Below are 15,509 nucleotides of genomic sequence, written 5' to 3'. Positions count from 1 at the left end.
AAGCGATTTTTAGACCGTTTCATAAAATGCATCAATATGTGCTACGAAAACCATAAGAAATATTTCACTTACACAAATTAATTAATCTGTAAAGAAACTTATAAAAGTACAAGCATGATTTGTGTAGCCATAGAGGATCAAAGTAAATTAAGAATATTGTTAAATTGATTAATATTATTATTAATTAGAAGTGCTTTTGAAGCGGGAATTACTACAAAATGAACATGCACAAAACTACATGTACATATGTATTCGTATTATGATTTATTCTTAATAAAGAAGTGAATGACACTTGAAACCTGCGCAAGGGGTTCGTGTTATTTGAATCAGAATTCGAAGCAGTCACGTTTGTTGAACTTGAATGTATATATTTTTTTTTTTTTTCTGGCATTGTCATGTGATGCTATTTTATTTTATTTATTGTTTTTATTTATTTTATTTCAATTTATGTGTGTGTATAAAATAAATGTCGTAATTTCAAATTAGAGCATCTTCCTTGTTTGGAATGGATGTATTCTTGAGCTTATAAGGTAAGGTTGAAATGGGTTTGGCTAAAAGAAAACTTTGGTTTTGTCTATACTATAGGTACTTATACTATATTGACTGGGTTAAATAAGATTGCATTACGAAAAATAGACTAAAAAACAATTTACATTGACAAAAAATTGACTAAATGTCATCAGTTTTCGTCGACTAAAACTAGACTAAAATGTCATCAGTTTTCGTCGACTAAAACTAGACGAAAATAGTCATGGGTAATTCTGACTAAAATAAGACTAAAATTCTCAGATTTTTAGTCGACTAAAACTTGACTAGACTAAAAAGAGTATGAATGTGACTAAAACTAATAAAAACTAAAATGACAGCTTCACACAAAGACTAGACTAAAACTAAAATTAAAATTGGCCGCCAAAAACAACACTAAGTGAGAGGAGCCTTTTTTGAATGGTTTTCTGTTGGCAGTGAGCGTTCTGCGCGCTGCTTATGCGCCCCAGGCGCCTCGCGTTTTCGCCGCCTGCTGCGCCTTGCGTTTTTGCACAAGCGCTCTGAGCGCCTGAAGTTGAAAAAAAAAAGCAACTTTGAGCGGAAAAACGCCCGACGTCATTCGCGTTTTTTCCATTGTCCAATTGAATGAATGAAGAGGTGACGAAAAGTGACGAAAGTTTACCGTTGCTTAAAAAGTCCGGAGACTGCAAGAAATGGAGGAAAAACTTTTGGTGTCTTTTTCATTTCATAAGTTACGTATTACTATTAAGAGAAAGTTCACCAAGTTTTTCTACCTTTTTCATCACATCGCCTTTTCTCTGTTCTCTCCAGTTGCAATACGCCGACTACACACCGATGCATTTTACTCCTTAGACAGTCAAACTTTATTAAAACCATCTTGTCAGTGGTGCATCACCCCTTTAAGTAGCTAAATTTTCTATTACAAATAACACTGAAATGTCAGTAAAATACTTTGGTTAAAATGCAATGGTCGTGTAAAATAACACTCTGTCTACCTTATCAGAAATAGCTCTGTTCACAGTGACCCATTTGGGTGCATGCCTCTTTAAATGACAATGAGCTACTGCTCACCTCTCCCCCTCTTCCATTTGTTGTTTAATTGGTGTGTTACCATCAAAAACAAAGCTAATCTACTGCATCCTCAGTGGCTCTGATGTTAGGAGATAATGAAGACTCTTCTGTTTACTTTTATATCAAAATACAAAACACCTGCATTACTTACGAGACATTGTTGTCACTACAACTGCTCGAGCGTGGAGTCCATCTGTGGTCATGTGCTGGGCCTAAAATGGCTTAATAATTAGGTTAAGTTTTTTAGGGACTAAAAAATAAGTGTTAATAGTCTATTTTCATTTTAGCGTGGTTGTGTCCACACACTGCTAAGACACATTTATATGCAAACAGCATGTAAAAGTGAATTTTGTATCTGATGTCCCCTTTGAAAACAAAACACCATGTTGTCCTCGCTGGTGACACACAGGTACCTAAGATACCCCTATCTCTCTCTGTTATTCTACTCTCATCTAATGTTCCAGTTAAGCTGGCAGACCATCATCATTTTCGAGCGCAAAGGAAAGGCTGAGAATTGTGCTCGAGCCCTGGAGATTTGCTGTGTCTGCTGCCGTTTCATGTTTCTTCCCTCAACTGCAGCTCTGTTACGTAAAACCGATAAATATTGAAATATTGTCGAAACTTTCAAGAGTCAGCCACTAATGAGCACCGGAGGAGATTCAAAGACCTGGGACGCTTTTGTGTATGAGAGAGAGAGATCTAAGCAAAATGAGAAAATGAAAGTCTGCATTAAGCCTTCAGAAAGTAATGTGTGGCATAAAGTAGTGCTTGAATATTAAAACATAACTTCAATAATAATATACATTCGCCTTTGGAGAGTAATAAACCTAAAATCCAAGTGTAAAACAACACTCGTTACATTCACACACCACACATACACATTCAGGCATTCAAAGTGTCGCTTGCATCAAAACTACACAACATGAATGATTTATTAATAGAACATGATAAAGCTGAAACACGCACAGTGTTTCAGAGGAATAACTGATGCCTCAACAGAGCAGTTAAACATGAGGAGAGGAGCAGAGTTTTAAACATCAACCACATGAGGCTGACTTGGGGAAAAAACAGTCACTATCATTGTTTTATATGGGCCAGACAAAAATTTTTATCTTGTGTGGATTATATAATACAAAGAAAATCTTGTTAAAATTATATAATTAATTGAAGTATATTCCATAATGTACTATTTCTTGCTGATTACATCATGGAACACATGGAAACATAAGATGTTGAAAAAATTTAATCTTGCTTCAAAAGAACCATGTTCTTGCTTTCATGTTAGACAGAATTAGTGTTTTCTGTCAGGCCGGTTTTTGATAGTGCCACAAAGCAACAGTTTTGACACCTACATATACCTATAATCAATAGATTAATAGTCTGCATATTAAAGGGCTAGTTCACCCAAAAAAGAAATTTCTGTCATTAATTACTCATTTTAAACCCATGAGACCTTCATTTATCTTTGGAACACAAATTAAGATATTTTTTAAGAAATCTGTGAGCTTTCTGACCCTGCATAGACAGAAATGCAACTTCAACATTCAAGCCCCAGAAAGGTAGTAAGGGCATCATTAAAATAGTCCATGTGACACCAGCGGTTCAACCATAATTTTATGAAGCTACAAGAATACTTACAAAAATCTTCTGCTTGTAAACAAGTCGCAACACATCAGGGATCTACGTCAAATATATTATTAATAGTCGCTTAGTCACAAAAAAAAAATCCACAGGAAGTGCCGAAGTCATGCAGTCCGTGACGAACAGATTGATAACGGCATGTCTATGTGGTAATATAGTACATCAGGCAGGACATCCAAACACTCACCTATCATTCATCAACCTCAGATATGGCTTTTCATCTGAAAGATGTAAATAGTAGCCACTTTACAAAACAGCTCAATCTAATGTTAATCTAGAAAATATGTGCTATTCAAATAGGACTGGGTATCAATTGAGATGTTCCGATTCGATTCGATTAGATTTCGATTCTTGATTTGACAATATGAATGAATATAGATTTAATACAAATCCTACATTCAGAAAAAAAAATTACAGTGAACATAAGATTAGTGGTTAATTAATAAAAGGAAATTAAGAGCCACAAACCTGTATATAAACACATAAGTACACTTGGGTACAATAAAACAGAACTCAACTCTATATTTCAAATGTTTACAATGGATAGACTGAATTGATTTCATCAGATGAAAAACTGATGCTGGAAATTGGATAAGTCAGAACAGTCGGATACCTTGATGATACTGGATCAGGTTATTTTATGTCAGACATTAAGCAAGGTAAATAAGGGGATGACGCCTAGTGGATTAGACTAGTAACAAGATTATGTGTAAATCTTATGTTTAATGCTTGTGTAAATAAATATCAAAAAATCGATTTGTGGCCTTTGAGAATCGATTTTGAATCAACTACATTTTAAAAATCGATTTTTTTTGCCCAGCCCTCTATTCAAGTGTGTGTGTGGAGTGTGGAAGCTGAACAGTAGTGCGCTTAATGCACAACAAATGGTCGTATACTTGCTCTTAAAATACTCTGTCATTTTTGGTCCTACAGATAAGAGTAATACATCTTTCGAATCTGTAAAGACTCTAAGTTTATTTGTGTGCACTCAGAATAACAACGAAACGTTGTGCTTTTGTAAAATAACGAAAGCAAACAGGATGCGCTTTCTGCCGTCTCTGTCTTTGTGAACTTGAGCGTAGAACTTCGAAACTCTGTTATATATACTTACTATAGAAAAATATATCTATAAAAAGTGAAATGTCGACATTTAAATGAACAAATTCAAATAGAAAACAAATATTTAAATAAACCAAGAAAGCACTAGTTTATCAATAAATTGTTCAAACGTTAATGCAATCTCAGAATTATTATATCTGCCAGTGCTCTGTGACAAGCTTTTTTTTTTTTTTTTAGGAAATAAAGGCTCATTACTATGATTTATATGGTTTATTAATAAATGTGCGACTAATAGTCGACTAATGCTTAACATGAACAACTTTTAGTTAGTCTCGCGTAGCCAGACCTTCAAAATGACGGCTGAAGGTCTGGAACTCATGGCAGCTTTCATTGGCCAAGTCCCGCCCATAAGACCGTTTGATCAACATGTCAAACAACCAATCACAGTTCGTTTCGTTCAGCGTCACGTTTCTGTGTGTGGAAATGCCCCCACAACAGACTGGCGTGCAACAAGTCAGTCATTGAAATAACCAGCATTGAAAGATAACGAAGAAGAGGGAGAACAATCAGCAAGTTAGTATTTTAATTTAGTATTTTTAGTATTTTTAATTTGTTTAACTAAGTTTAACTAATCAGATGATGACTTCGACATTCCTGAAGTGTTTCCAGTTAAGCGTACCATATGCATCAGACGTTTAGCCAACGTTCCGTGGGCGTGATGTCTGAGGCTGAGACTAACTTTTAGTCAACCAAGAAAAATTTTTAGTCGAGGGCAGCCCTATTTATAACATTACAGTTAAACCACTGATGTCACATGGACTATTTTAACAATATTCTTACTACCTTTCTGGGCCTTGAAAGTGGTAGTTGCGTTGCAGGGTCAGAAAGCTCTTGAATTCCATCAAAATATCTTCATTTGTGTTCTGAAGATGAACAAAGATCTTACGGGTTTGGAAGGACTTAATTCTATTAAGTGAAAAATAAAATGCTACAGAAATATATAACATTGCACACTTATGTACATATTTCTTAGCTGATATTCTCCAACCAAACAGCCAGACTCTACCTTATACCACCTTCTTCCAGCAAACAAAACAATTCTCAATGTTCCTCTCTTTCAACAAATCAGTGACAGACCTCAGCAGAACTACAAACGATCATCCCCCTCACAGAGCACAGCGCTGCTGCAGCTCAACAACAGCTGCTCAGGAAACAGCTACAGTACGTGTTTGCTATCATAATCATCCAGATGGCCAGAGAAACACCTGTTCTTCGACCTGTACGGCAGCATGTATATGTCTGAAGCCCAGCCCAACATCTTGGCCACACAACGAACGGTGCTTTATATCTGAACATCAGAGATGAAATCATGTATTTGTTATAATCTACCTCATTGAAGTCTCTCCTGTCAATCCCACACTTGTCACAGTCGGAAATGGCCTCATAAAGTCCTATAAAACCAAAGCAACGGTACTGTAAATGTAAACTTGGCTCTGACTTGCACTGGAAAACTTGGCAGGGTTGCCACATCTTTCATGACATGTTAGTGATTTTGAGTCACAATGATGCATTCAAGTGATTCACTCATGGAGGAACTGCTTTTAAAGCCTCTTTCCCGCTTGAGTGGAGCGGAGTGGAGCTGATACCAATCGCCTGGAAACGACTTGGTTGAGGGTGCGGCAGGCACAAATTCAATTTTTCCATTATCGCCATGGCAACAAACACTCTCTCCTGTGCCACGCGTGGCAGATGCCAGCAGCTCTGGTGGACGAGACATCCGGCCGCGAGAGTCGACACTCAAACAAACACACCACAAGCAGTAATAAACTGAACAATCAGCAATGTCTACAACAAAAACAAAGCGGTTGTGCAACAAAACGCATCAGTGACAACACTGTGAAGTGCAAAAACAGAAATCAAAGCAGGAACATCAAAACTAAAAACTGGAAGCTCTACTTTTAAAACTAGATGCTGCTCTGAGCTCCATTAAATCAGAGCATTTTCTCTCTTGGTTATATAATCAGTTTGGTTCGTAGATACTTGCATCATAGGTGCACATTTTTTCATCAACACCAAGGTCATCATTCCAGTTGCAGGGGGGAACATAAAAATCAATAAGGTTTGCTTTGAAAGACACTTATATGTATAGCAAAAAACACTATAGAAAAAACACAAAGGCTGAAAAACTGATCTTTCTCTCTTCTCGTTCTGTACAAAAGCAGCTTGATCTATGCACGTGTCCTCAAATCTGAAATTGTTTGATCTTGCAAAACATTTGCAGGTCTCAGACAACATCAAATCATCAAAACAAACGCTAGACGACTGTTCTGAATAGACTGCATTAATGTAAAACGAACACACTACAGTATAAAACCAGTGTACTGACCAAAAGTAAACGAAAATGTCCTCAAATGTAAAGATAGATAGATAGATGGATAGATGGATAGATGGATAGATGGATAGATGGATGGATAGATGGATAGATGGATAGATGGATAGATGGATAGATAGATAGATAAATGGACAGACAGAACGTTGGATGGATGGATGGATGGATGGAACGATACAATGTTAGACAGATCAATAGAATGATAGAACAACAGAGAGAATGATAGAACGATCAACAATGCTGGATGGATGGATGGATGGAACGATACAATGTTAGACAGATCAATAGAATGATAGAACAACAGAGAGAATGATAGAACGATCAACAATGCTGGATGGATGGATGGATGGATGGAACGATCGATAGAACGACATAAAACGATAGATGGATAGATAGATAGAAAGATAGATAAATGGACAGATAGAACAATAGACAGTTATATCAATAGAATGATAGATAGAATGATACAACGTTATACAGATAGATCAATAGAATGATAGAGCAATAGATAGAATGACAGAACGATCCACAATGATGGATGGATGGATGGATGGAACGATCGATAGAACAACAGATAAAACGATAGATAGATAGAAGGATAGATGGATAGATAGATAGATCGATAGAAAGATAGATAAATGGACAAATAGAACAATAGACAGTTAGATCAATAGATTGATAGAACGATACAACGTTAGAAAGATAGATCAATAGAATGATGGAACAATAGATAGAATGATAGAACGATCAACAATGATGGATGGATGGATGGATGGATGGATGGATGGACCGACGGACAGATGGAATGATCGATAGAACGATCGATATAAAATGATCGATAGAACGATAGATAGAACGATATAAAATGATAGATAGAACGATAGATAGAACGAGAGATAGAACGATAGAACGATAGATAGATAGACAGATTGATAGATTGCTAGACAGACAGATAGATAGATAGAACAATCGAACGATAGACAGATAGATCAATAGATAGATCAATAGATAGATAGATAGATAGATAGATAGATAGATAGATAGATAGATAGATAGATAGATAGATAGATAGATAGATAGATAGATAGAACGATCAAACGATTGAACGATAGACAGATAGATCGAACGATAGACAGATAGATCGAACGATCAAACAATTGAACAATACACAGATAGATCAATAGATAGAATGATAGAACGATAGATAGAATGATAGATAGATAGATCTTTAGATAGATAGAACTTTAGATAGAACGATAGATAGATAATAATTATTTATTTAGATACATTATAAATTAAATACATAATTATTTATTTTAGAGTAATGAAAGTATAAATGATTTTCCCCCTTTTTGGAGAGCTGTTGTTTTTCTCCCTTTTTTTTTTTTTTTTTACTTTTGCCAGGACTGAAAAACACCACATGACATTGATGTCACAACACACAATTACACAGCAACACCTTTGCTTTATGTGTCTGTGTGCGTGTGAGAAAGTGAGGGGCTAATTAAAAAGAGAGAGCCGAGGTCTTTAGCGCTGTCATCGCTGAGATCTATCTCTAATCTTATTAACTTCACCCCTACAGGGAGAGACCTACAGAAATCACACTGTGCTGTTGCCATAGTTACCCTGCAGTATTTTTTGTCATTATTTCTAAACATATGACCACAGAGAAAAAGAGTACAACATGTCCACAAACAGCATCTCTCAGGCAGTAGGACGTCACGTGACTGTTTCAGCTGTGCATTTGCTGCTTCTTCCTGAACTCCTGAGGGACAAGTTCACCAATAAAGGAAAATCCTGTCATTAATTACCCTCATGTTGTTCTAAACACGTAAGACCTTTGTTCATCTTCGGAACACAAATTAAGATATTTTGGATGAAATTCGAGAGCTTTCTGACATAGACAGCAACGCAACTACCACGTTCAAGGCCCAGAAAGGTAGTAAGAACATTATTAAAATAGTCCATGTGCCATCAGTGGTTCAACCTTAATTTTATGAAGCTACAAGAATACATTTGTGCACAACAGAAAAAGTATTCAACATTAAACAAGAAGCAGCGAATCCGGCTCCTGCTTCAGCAGCATCACACGCATGTCTCATGCCCACTGATTTAACAAACTATTTTAATGATGTCCTTACTACCCTTATAGGCCTTGAAAGTGCCAGTTGCATTGCTGTCTATACAGGGTCATAAAGCTCTCAGATTTTCTCTAAAATGTCTTAATTTGTGTTCTGAAGATGAACGAAGAAGGTCTTATGGGTTTAGAACAACATGAGAGTGAGAAATTAATGACTACCCCTTTAAATATAGTGCAAAAGTCATATGGACCACTTTAAAGATGCCAACACATTTCAAGCGAAATTGAAAAATTGAAAAGTTATATTCTAATGCAATAACATGAACTAGCATTTTGGGGAAAAAAAAGAAAATGCTCTCTGTGTCAAAATGCCTGAAAATAAACACTGATGTTACTATGAAACATTTCCAGACTACCAACCTTATGTACCTTATTCCTACGGCCCATGACGCTTTGCACAAATTATGGGTGTAACTTTTGTCAAGATGTAGCCTAAACAGTTAGTGAAAGGTTCGCTCTATGAACTTTTTTTTTTCTTAACTGGGTACAATGAGATGACATTAATCTACTTACCATCAACCATCAAACATTAAAATGGTATTTAAAAACAGTGTAAAAACATAAACAGACTATGACTAACCCCAAAAGCGCGATTCTTTCCACAGCAATAACGGACAGGTGAAATATCACTCTAGTAATATATATCTGTATTATGTAACATATGTTGTCTTAAAAAAGTTCATTAACTTGAAAAACTTGCTGTTGCTATTGTTATAACATGTCTTGTTAAAATAAAAGTGTTACATTGTTCTCATGATGTCTGAAAATAAAACATGAAGCAAAATCGACAGCTCAATTAGTCAAACAGATGTGTAAAGCCTTACAGTGAGTGAAAAAATTATTTGATCCCCTGCTGATTTTATACGTTTGCCCAGTGACAAAGAAATGATCAATCTATAATTTTAATGGTAGGTTTATTTGAACAGTGAGAGACAGAGTAACAACAAAAAATCTAGAAAAACGCATTTCAAAAAAGTTATAAATTAATTTGCATTTTAGTGAGTGAAATAAGTATTTGACCCCTTCGAAAAACATTAGGACTTAGTACTTGGTGGCAAAACCCTTTCTGGCAATCACAGAGGTCAGACATTTCTTGATGTTGGCCACCAGGTTTGCACACATCTCAGGATGGATTTTGTCCTACTCCTCTTTGCAGATCCTCTCCAAGTCTTTAAGGTTTCGAGGCTGACATTGGCAACTTGAACCTTCAGCTCCCGCCACAGATTCTTCTATGGGATTAAGGTCTGGAGACTGGCTAGGCCACTCCAGGACATTAATGTGCTTCTTCTTGAGGCAGTCCTTTGTTGCCTTGTCTGTGTGTTTTGGGTCATTGTCATGCTGGAATACTCATCCACGACCCATTTTCAATGCCCTGGCTGAGAGAAGGAGGTTCTCACCCAAGGTTCTTGTCCCGTCCATCGTCCCTTTGATGCGGTGCAGTTGTCCTGTCCCCTTAGCAGAAAAACACCCCCAAAGCATAATGTTTCCACCTCCATGTTTGACGGTGGGGATGGTGTTCTTGGGGTCATAGGCAGCATTCCTCCTCCTCCAAACAAGATGAGTTAAGTTGATGCCAAATCGCTTGAATTCGGTTTCATCTGACCACAACACTTTCAGCTAGTTCTCCTCGGAATCATTTAGATGTTCACTGGCAAACTTCCGACGGGCCTGTACATGTGCATTCTTGAGCAGGGGGACCTTGCGGAAGGCTGCAGGATTTCAGTCCTTCAAGGCGTAACGTGTTACCAATTGTTTTCTTGGTCTCTAGGAACCTGGGCTGATTCTCACGATCGTTGAACCTCCACGAGGTGAGATCTTGCATGGAGCCCCAGACCGAGGGAGATTGACGGTTATTTTGCGTTTCATCCATTTGCGAATAATCGCACCAACTACTGTCACCTTTTCACCAAGCTGCTTGGCGATGGTCTTGTAGCCCATTCCAGCCTTGTGTAGGTCTACAATCTTGTCCCTGGCATCCTTGGACAGCTTTTCAGTCTTGGCCATGGTGGAGAGTTGGGAATCTGATTGATTGATTGCTTCTGTGGACAGGTGTCTATTATACAGGTAACAAGCTGAGATCAGGAGCAATCCCTTTAGGAGAGTACTCCTAATCCCAGCTTGTTACCTGTATAAAAGACACCTGTGAGCCAGAAATCTTGCTGATTGATAGGGGATCAAATACTTATTTCACTCATTAATATGCACATTTGAAATGCCTTTTTCTTGATTTTTTGTTGTTGTTATTCTGTCTCTCACTGTTCAAATAAACCTACCATCAAAATTATAGACTGTCAGTGGGTAAACATACAAAATCAGCAGGGGATCAAATATTTTTTTCCCTCACTGTACTTGTTGACGTTTCAATTTTTTGAATGAAAATTCCCCAAACCGGAAGTGCCACTCATATTTCAAAATGCAGGAATAAGGTGGATAGTTAATGAATGAGAAAATTAAATACAAAATTGACCTTTTTACTTCCTTTGCCATTTAATCAATTTCTCTACCTCAGAAATGACTCTCTTTCCTAAAGATGAATTCAAGGTCACACTGGTGGGGACAAATAATATTAACCAATAACATCATGGCCTACATTTCATGATTAAATCAAACCCTTATGAATAAAACTTACATCCAAACATTATTTCCCACTGAAGTTCTATTTCACCTAGACACTACAGAAGTTAAATGCATGGAAAAATCATCACAGTGAAAACATTCATTACAGACATCAGCACTTACTGTTCGCACAATATGATGGTTTAATAAGGAAAATGACGATGATCTTTTGCACTTCTGAATAACTCTAATCATAACCGTGCTCTCATTCTCCATCCCTGCTGTCCTTAATTGCCCTGTCCTCTTTAACGACTGCACTTAACCGGTGACACCAACTGCTCAGTCAGAGCACGCTCATGAACCTACACCCGTCATTATAAATCTGCCCTTGCTCCAGTGGATGGAGGGCGACGCTGCACCCGAGGGTATAAGCAGGACTGGAATAGAGTCTACGCTGGCATTCTCCACACCGAACTAAATTAGCACAGCTGAGATGTGATCACACGACGCTACTTAGTCAAGTCAGTTGTTATCAGTCATCACTGTGACCGCAGACACACACGCCGTGCACTTAACATATTCATTTGACCTTGTTAATCAAAGCTGGAATCATGCCAGATCGTCCTTTACTCAATCACACACAGTCATCCTTCATCTATGATGTCAGAAGACAGACGACAGGCGTACTGCGACTGCTGTAGAGATCACAAGTTCTCTGAGTATGACTATAATGAGGTATTATATTAGAAATCTCTTTTATCGAACAAGCTTAACAATTACTCTGTGCATCTTTAACACTAATGATAATAATGCATCAGAGAACTTTCCAAGGCACTTGTGAATGTTTCACTTGAAGAAACAAGAGACAAATGCGCCATTAATGGTGGGCTAAGTTAAAAAGAATTGATACAGCTCCAGCGAGACTGCAGGTATCATGGCAGTGATCCAGATCCCTGACCTTAAATTGAACAATGGCTTTGGAGCCGGAAAGTCTGCACTGGATTGCATTGAATATCTGCTACTGGTGATGAAAAGAGAGTAAGAACTGGAGTTATGGCATAATCAAACTTCATCTGCACATCAGAACCCATCTCTCGTTCATAGACAAACAACATGAAAAGAAGACAGGATTCAATTTCATTTGCGGCTAAAATACATTATCTTAATCTAGTTGATTGTTTTCTCTTCTTCAGCTGATCTCAGCTGAATCCACAATGAGACTGTTACTGCATCCCAAAACCCAGTCATATCATATTTTCTGTTGTCAAGGCTGTAACTAATGTCACCAACTTACATAAACATATATAGGTATGTATATTTTTTTTTGCTTAAAAAAAGCTCATTACCGCCACTGAGTAAAGAATAAAAAATTTAACTCACAATTCTAAATTTTTCTCAGAAATGTGACAAACTTAATTGCGAGTTTATAATGTACAATTCTGACTTAATAACTTGCAATTGCTTGTTATAAAGTCGAATTGTGAGATATAAACTCTGAGAAAAAAGTTTGTATCACGCAATTCTGAGAAAAAAAAACTCAGAATAGCAAGTTTATATCACGCAATTCTGAAAAAAATTGCAAGATATATCTCAAAATTTTGACTTAACTTGCAAGTGTGTGTTATATAAACTCACAAGTTTTTTCTCGCAATTGTAAGTTTGTATCACACAATTCTTGTTTGTGTCAATTCTAAGATAAAAAAAGTCAGAATTGCAAGTTTGTATCTCAATTCTGAGGAGACAAAAAGGCCAAGTTTGTATCATGCAATTCTAAAAAACAAAGTCAGAATTGCAAGTTTGTATCACAATTCTGAGAAAAAAGTCAGAATTGCAAGTTTACATCATACAATTCTGAAAAGAAAATTCACAATTGTGAGTTTATATCTAACAATTCTGAGAAAAAAAGTCAGAATTGCACGTTTGTATCACGCAATTCTGAGAAAAAAGGCAGAATTGCTCATTTTGTATCACACAATTCTGAGAAAAAAAGTCAGAATTCCAAGTTTGTATCACAATTCTGAGAAAAAAGTCAGAATTGCAAGTTTACATCATACAATTCTGAAAAGAAAATTCACAATTGTGAGTTTATATCTAACAATTCTGAGAAAAAAAGTCAGAATTGCACGTTTGTATCACGCAATTCTGAGAAAAAAGGCAGAATTGCTCATTTTGTATCACACAATTCTGAGAAAAAAAGTCAGAATTCCAAGTTTGTATCACAATTCTGAGAAAAAAGTCAGAATTGCAAGTTTACATCACGCAATTCTGAAAAGAAATTCACAATTGTGAGTTTATATCTAACAATTCTGAGAAAAAAGTCAGAATTGCAAGTTTGTATCATGCAATTCTAAGAAAAAAAAGTCAGAATTGCAAGTTTGTATCATGCAATTCTAAGAAAAAAAAGTCAGAATTGCACGTTTTATCACAATTCTAAGAAAAAAAAGTCAGAATTGCAAGTTTGTATCATGCAATTCTAAGAAAAAAAAGTCAGAATTGCAAGTTTGTATCATGCAATTCTAAGAAAAAAAGTCAGAATTGCAAGTTTGTATCATGCAATTCTAAGAAAAAAAAGTCAGAACTGCAAGTTTGTATCACAATTCTGAGAAAAAAGTCAGAATTGCAAGTTTACATCACGCAATTCTGAAAAGAAATTCACAATTGTGAGTTTATATCTAACAATTCTGAGAAAAAAGTCAGAATTGCAAGTTTGTATCATGCAATTCTAAGAAAAAAAAGTCAGAATTGCAAGTTTGTATCATGCAATTCTAAGAAAAAAAAGTCAGAATTGCACGTTTTATCACAATTCTAAGAAAAAAAAGTCAGAATTGCAAGTTTGTATCATGCAATTCTAAGAAAAAAAAGTCAGAATTGCAAGTTTGTATCATGCAATTCTAAGAAAAAAAGTCAGAATTGCAAGTTTGTATCATGCAATTCTAAGAAAAAAAAGTCAGAACTGCAAGTTTGTATCACAATTCTGAGAAAAAAGTCAGAATTGCAAGTTTACATCACGCAATTCTGAAAAGAAATTCACAATTGTGAGTTTATATCTAACAATTCTGAGAAAAAAGTCAGAATTGCACGTTTATATCATGCAATTTTGAGAAAAAAGTCAGAATTGCACGTTTATATCATGCAATTTTGAGAAAAAAGTCAGAATTGCACGTTTATATCATGCAATTTTGAGAAAAAAGTCAGAATTGCACGTTTATATCATGCAATTTTGAGAAAAAAGTCAGAATTGCAAGTTTGTATCACATAATTCTGAGAAAAAAAGTCAGAATTCCAAGTTTGTATCACAATTCTGAGAAAAAAGTCAGAATTGCAAGTTTACATCACGCAATGCTGAAAAAAAATTCACAATCGTGAGTTTATATCAAACAAATCTGAGAATAAAAAGTCAGATTTGCAAGTTTGTATCACAATTCTGTGGTAAAAAGTCAGAATTGCATGTTTATATCACAATTCTGAGAAAAAGTCAGAATTCCAAGTTTGTATCACAATTCTGAGAAAAAAAAATTCAGAATTGCCAGTTTACATCATGCAATTTTGAGAAAAAAAGTCAGAATTGCAAATTTGTATCACAATTCTGACACATGTATATACCTACATATACATAAAAAAAAACTGCAGACAAAGCAGGGGAAATGTTGACTTGTAATCAAACTTTTTTTTAATCCAAAACTGTTGTGCTATGAAAGAAAGACTTCTAAATACATTTTAAATTAGTATTTTTTTTACTAGCTTAAATATGTAAACATCTTTTAAAGAAGAATTTTTTAACAAGCAACGCTGCATAAAATATTAAGCCTTTTTTCATGGAGTGCATCTTGCATATGAGTGTATTTTGTCATACTGCACTGGCAAATATTTCACATGTCTAAAGCAGAAGTCAAAAACAAGCTTTGAAAATATCTGCCAGTTCATTAATGCAAAAAACATTCTCTACTAAAGACACATTCTCTACAAACAAGTTGTAATATCTTAACCAGTGTTGCTTCCCAAGTCATTTTATTTAGTTTCAAAGATTTTAAGATACTTCAACTAGAAAATAAGACAAAATACTGCAGATTTTCTGCCGTGTAGATTAGCTTATTAGAGCATCACATCATCTCCCATGCGGGTTTCTGCATATGTAGTGCATACCAA

The 15,509-nt window shown here is 35.8% G+C and overlaps 1 protein-coding gene across 1 annotated transcript in view; it reads right to left on the bottom strand.

The window, feature by feature from the left end:
- LOC141287715 (E3 ubiquitin-protein ligase RNF220-like) overlaps positions 1-15,509 on the bottom strand; it is a 118,779-nt gene that overhangs the window by 41,177 nt on the left and 62,093 nt on the right. The gene's annotated exons all lie outside the window — the stretch shown is intronic.

This window comes from Garra rufa, chromosome 15 (genome assembly GCF_049309525.1).
Source record: "Garra rufa chromosome 15, GarRuf1.0, whole genome shotgun sequence".
Classification (NCBI taxonomy): Eukaryota; Metazoa; Chordata; class Actinopteri; order Cypriniformes; family Cyprinidae; genus Garra; species Garra rufa.
The sequence above is the reverse complement of the archived record's forward strand: the minus strand, read 5'-3'. Positions and strand labels throughout refer to the sequence as shown.